A 6,288-nucleotide genomic window follows, 5' to 3' on the forward strand; every position below is an offset into this window, starting at 1 on the left:
GAGAAGAGGAATTGCTCCGTCTCTGTCCCACTAAAAGCTTTAACACACCTACAATGTGTACAATACTCACACACACAAACACACACATACGCAGAACGCACTGTTAAGTGTTGGTCAGGATAGTAAATACAACTGCTAATGCCCCATAACCACAACATACCTATTTTATGTTGTGGTTAAGATTCACTGATTTATGTTTAAGAGTGTATTAATGCATTTAGGAATGTAAACATGTACAGTATGTGAACTGTGTGTGTATATGCATAGGAGGTTGTATTCACATGTCTGTGACACGTCCACATTTCTACACACGTGTGTGTGTGTGTGTACAGAGGCACAGCATCAGTGTTTGTCTAACTCTCATTCACTCAAGTTTATTAGTAGAAACATATTTTACCCAGAGGATTTTAGCGTTCAATTTCCTTCATTATTATAGAAAAGTAAAATGGAAAAACAAACTGAAAGTCCTCAGAACCACATTTCAAGGTTTTATCGATTAACAACTTATTTTGAGACAAATTGTTTTTTACCTTCTATGACGAAGGGAAATGAAAAATACTTTTTCAACTATTATCATTTATAGCTGAGCACTGGTTTGACCCTGTCGATTTGCTAATGAACAAATAGTGTTTGCCGACTGTGACTGAGCAGATCACGTTGGAGTTGGAGTGAATCAATGTTCCATAATAGTTACTTTTTCTTTAAAATCAATGCAACACAGTAAGAAGAGAAGCTTCTATAAGGAGACGACCACTGAATTGATCAAGGTCAAAGGGACGCTGTGTTCGCCGACCAATCACAGATCTGACCGTGGCGCCTCTTTAAAAACTCCCATTGAATTTTAAATGCATTTGGAGTTATGTGGGGGGGGGGGGGGGGGTGGTCACAAAATACTGCAGAGAGAAAAATAACAGTTTTCAGTTCTGCTGCCATCAAATGAAAAAAATATAAAAACCATTGGAAAAAAACACCTGAATCGAGCATTCACTGTGTGTCACTGTGTGGCACTGTGTGTGTGTGTCTGTATACAGCAGACAGAGTGTGGTGAGCAGCATGAGCAGAGGTCCGCAGGTGTTTGCCACATCTGTAGTTCGAAAACATTAGTGACACACACACACACACAATCACACACACAGACACACGCACACACAAACAAAACAGCTTTTTCCATACTAATATGTCGTCCCCAATTAGGTGGCCTTTACTTAAATTTAAACCCGAAGAAACCCTATGATACACATATCCCCCATGACAGAAACTCACAGACAAAGACACACACACACACACACAGACACACTGACACAAACGCACACACTGACCTCTGGACAGTGTTCTGTCTTCCTTTGTCTTCCAGTGTCATCTGTAGTGTTACACATCCAAAACACTTTCTGAACACAAACCACTAAATGACGGCTGCAGGGCAAAATAGGTGTGTGTCTGTGTGTGTGTGTGTGTTTTTGTGTGTTTGTGTGTGTCTTTCTGCAGAAAACAGACGGAAAGGCACAAAAAGGAGTGTGAACTGAGGGAAACTGTGTGTGTGTGTGTGTGTGTGTGTTTGTATGACGACCCCAGGCGAGGCGAGATGAATGGATGCTCTGACCTCCCTGCAGGGGTGCAGGCATGCTTATTTACACAAAGCACCCTTAGGTGTGTGCGTGTGTGTCAGTCTCAAAACTTGGTCTGTGTGTTGTACATGTCTCTTTTTTTTAACAATTAAACAACTTCAGTCCCAAGATCTTGTGTTAATACTAGAAAAGCCTCAGAACTCAATGGTGATTCTTATTGGTGCCTCATTATTTGGTTTTAACTTAAAAAATGTGGCATGTTTTTTGGGCTTATGGTGGTTCACAGGTAAAGTAAGAAATTATATACATGATATGAATCTGATTCAATGGAATTTTAAAACTTTTCAGGGAATACAAATATAATCCAGACTCATATTTACCTGTGATGAGGACTCTGTTTCCAGCAGTGTAAATAAATCAAAACTCTGATGATAACTTTCAAAATTCAACCACAGGTTTCAAGTATGTTTGAATAACAACCCTGTCTGTTTATACCGTGTGGTGTGTGTGTGCGTGTTTGTGTGTGTGTGAGAGAGAGAGACATTTCTTCTGCATCCATAGAATTGCATTGATTTGCCTGTGAAAGGTGAATAAATTGTATATGTCTTTTATGGAAACAGAAAAATCCATGCAAACTGTTTACAATGCTTGCCGCTTCTGTAAATCAAAGGAGGTGATCAATGTGCGTATTGACGGATGCATCGTCTGAGCATCTGTGTGTGTTTATGTGAATAAGTGCCCGAGTCATTATGTAGGGACACAACGTGCACGTGCAATATGTACGTTTGTTTACATTTGTTTGTTTTCTGCCTTTGTGTATGTGTTTGCAGCCACAGCCCCTGCAGCTGTTTATGCTCCTAAGTCAGTTATTGAATGTGTGAGGATTGTGTGCACGTGTTTGTGCGTGTGTGTCTTTTTAGCCCTGCAGCAGGGTCATTTCTGTATTGACAACCTGCTTGTCCCTGTCATACAGAGAACATGAGTAGAAAGGCCATTCTCATTTAGCCTGATAAAGCGCCTGTAGCATCATAACGACCTCTAGCCATTTATAAATCATACTTTAACACGGGGGAGACGGACCTCTAACTGCTGACTGATTGCAGAATTGATCAAAATTACTTATTCATGACTCAGACTGGAGTTTTCTTCGCGGCACGTCGGGCAGAATCTCACCCGATAATAAAAGTTGAAACGGAAATAAAACGGCGAATATGGTACGATAAATATTGTAGTTATATTTTGGCTCATGTTGTCATGACTTTATTTCAGTGTATAACTCATTCTCTTTAGTATATTCAGCTTTGTCCCCCCCCCCTTCACCCCTTCTCTTCTTTCTTCTTTACTCTCTATCTCTAAATCCATCCCCTCTATTCTTCTTTTTCTTCCATCGACCTCCCCTATCATAAAAATCTGCATAGGAACAATCAGTGGCTCATGTTTACTGATTCACCCAATCAGGTATCAGCTGTCCCTCGAGGTTCAAGGTCCCCATCGACAAAGTGTGTGTTTGTGTGTGTGTGTGTGTGTGTGTGTGTGTGTGTGTGTGTGTGTGTGTGGGTGTGTGTGTATGTGTGTGTGTTGGACAAAGGAGGAGAATCCCTGGGAGAGTGGCGCAGAACGTGTTGATCGATCCTCTGCAATTACCAGCCAATCGAAATGTGATTTATTTCCCAAGGAATCATTTCAATATCAAGAGAGCCAGTGAGTGGATGGGAGTGTGTGTGTCTGTGTGTGTGTGTCTCTGTGTGTGTGTGTGTGTTTGTGTGTCGGTTGGGAGGGAGCCCCTTGTCAATAAACTACCACTTACTCCTCCATCCCTCTGTCTGTTTCTTTTTAAACCCGTCCATCCATCTCTCCATTCTTGCGCCTGCTCCTTCCTCCTGGTCTCGGTTCCACTTCCTCTCCCTGCCTCCCCACATCCTGCCTCTCCACCCAGAACCTCTACTTCCCCTCAGCTCTTTCCTCATTCTTCTTCTCCTCACACGGTCAACTTGTCCATCTCTCCATTGCTACACCCATTATTCCTCTCCTCCTTCAACCCCTTTTACTTCCACCCAGCTCCATCTCTCCTCCTCCTCCTCCCTCCCTCCCTCCCTGACTGCTCCCCTGTGAGGCTATCATTCTGAGGCCTTGTCAATATGACCAGTCAACCAAACAAAAAGACCAACTGACCAATTGAGGTATTTTGACTCTTAATCCCCCCCTGCCCCCCACCACCCGCCTCCCTACACACCTCGCAACCGCCCCACTTCCCCCCCGCTCTCCTCATCCCGTTTTTCTGCACTTAATTAAGTCGCCAAGTGGCTGTCAGGAATAATTTTTGCCGCGGCACAGGGCCGAGGGCCGCGGTGGACTTGACATTTGATAATATTGCGTCTCCACGTTGATTGAAATTGATTTTAAGGGGGGGGGGGGGGGGGCCCTGCTCGCTGCCGCCGTGATCGTTTGACAACTCACAGCCAATCAGCCCCAAGGACAGCCCATGGACCCCCCCCCTCTTTGGCGTGGCAACTCATATTCCTACGAGTGATGGCTGGGCGCCTGCTTGCGTGTATTTGTGTGTGTGAGAGGGAGTAAGAGAGTGTGTGTGTGTGTGTGTGTGTGTCTGGGTATCAGGGGTCGGACATGGAGTACCGTCGCAGGGTCATGAAACTGGCAGTCACATTTCCCATAAATCAGCTGGTCAGTGCAGAGGGGAACATGTGTACGTCTGAGCATGTGCAAAAGACTCCCTGCTCCCCAGTGTGTGTGTCTGTCTGTGTGTATGTGTGTGTGTGTATCGACAACCTCTGCCCCCTTCAGCACCGTTTTTCCCTCGCCAGCTAATAGAGGGTATAATGTTAGATGCAAATGACTGTTTTAATTGTTGCCTTATTAGTGGGGAGTGGGGGTATTAACTAAAGCACATCATGATGAAATGCCACTCAAACGTAAGCTGCAGTCAGAATCAATCAGGGTAATTAATTACAAACAGGAACACAAACCAGCGTCAGTGTTTCCACGATGTTTACAGTCAGACTTCACTTCACTTCTCTTTCTCTCTGACCTGAGACAAGCGGCGAGGTCTGGTTTCCTGCGCGGGTTCCCGACGTGTTCGCAGCTATCTCTCTCCGCTCTTGTCCCAGGGCAAGATGTAATATGTTTGTTTTGTTTGTTTGTCTAGATAAAGTATTTTTGGAGCCCCCTGCCTCAGGATGCTAGACGGGCAGAGCAGCGTTTTAAATTACCTGAAAATGCTGATTTAATTAGTTTTGACCAGTTTTTATTCTCAGCGTATTGGACTCATTCGTTGGTTTTCAATTATATCTGGCAGAGACTTTTTTTTTTTTTTTTTGCTGTTTATCTTACTGACACTTATTTATTGTTATTTGAACATGCTTTGTTGCTTTTAATGAAAAATGCAGATAAGTAGAACAGCATCATCAAGAAACATCTAGTTATTAATGTGAATTTTTTATTGAACAAAAACTTTTGCGTAAACTTTTGTGGGCCGTGTGTTAACTGTTTAACATTCTTCAAATGCTACTGCTTTAGTGTTTCTATATATCTTTGGTATTTATTAACATTTTTTAATAGATTTATTTACTTATTCTCAGGCACAAAAAAGTCTGTTCTTCTCTTTCATCATATTTAATCTCATTTTCAAATAGAGTATATTTTTGATTTGAGAATGTCCTTGAAATAAAAGATGGTAGCACACTGCCAGAAAATATCGTGCCAAAAGCCCTTGAGCAAGGCACTCAGAAGGCTCAGTTTCCACCCAGGGCTCATGTTTACCATAACATATTTGATACCTCACAGCAGAGTAACATTTTAATTTATACGTACGGATGACTTGTTACCCTGAGCACAGCTGAATTACTCGCCAGGTCCCTCACCAATTCCCATTCAGTCTTTTAGCATTTTCATTTGCTCCTGCTTTAATTGGGTTATGAGTGTCACTCGCTGTGTGTCTCTGTCTGTCTCTGAGAGCCGCTCCATATTCCTGATGAGGTTCTGTCTTCTAACCCCCTTTCTCAGGCGCTCTAATCGCCTCTCGACGCTCCAGGCAACAGACAAACTGTACCAGACGCACACAGAGGAAAGATTGCTTTTATTTTGCAGGGGGGCTTGTCTAAATTAATTGTGATTTCTTTATTCACCATCAGTTAACTACAATGTTTGTTCTGGTAACACGGCCTGGATGAAACGGTCTCAATTAAAGCATGAGAAGGGACAGAAGTGGGCGATGGTCAACTTTTCTTTGGATTCGTACAAACATCTTATTACAGTTAAATGCTTGATGCTGTGGCTTTTTCATGATTTTGAAGGTTTAATATTTCTTTCAAATTTACTTAAAAACATACCCAGTGATTGTGTTGTAGTGTAAGTTTTTTTTTTTATCTGTATATTCACCTTTCATTTGCTTGTTCATCCATTTTTCCCGTTCTTCCCTTGATTCTTTCTCTCTCATCTCCTCATGCCATCTACACCAGTCTACACCCACCTTCTCCTCCTAGTCTTTGCTTTCTCCTCCTTCTTATCGTATCTTCTCCATCTTCTACTCTCCTGTGTCTCCCACTCATCTGCCTTTCCCTCCTCCTTCCTCTCCCCCTCCTTCCCCCCCGCTCACTCTCCCTCTGCTCGGCTCTCTTGTCCGACAACCCGGCTATTAACCTCTGGCCTTGTGTCTCTCCTCCCATCACCGCTGCAGTAATTAGGAGGTCAATCCAGCCCTCCTCTA

The sequence above is a fragment of the Platichthys flesus genome, chromosome 19 (assembly GCF_949316205.1).
Source record: "Platichthys flesus chromosome 19, fPlaFle2.1, whole genome shotgun sequence".
NCBI classification, from domain to species: Eukaryota; Metazoa; Chordata; class Actinopteri; order Pleuronectiformes; family Pleuronectidae; genus Platichthys; species Platichthys flesus.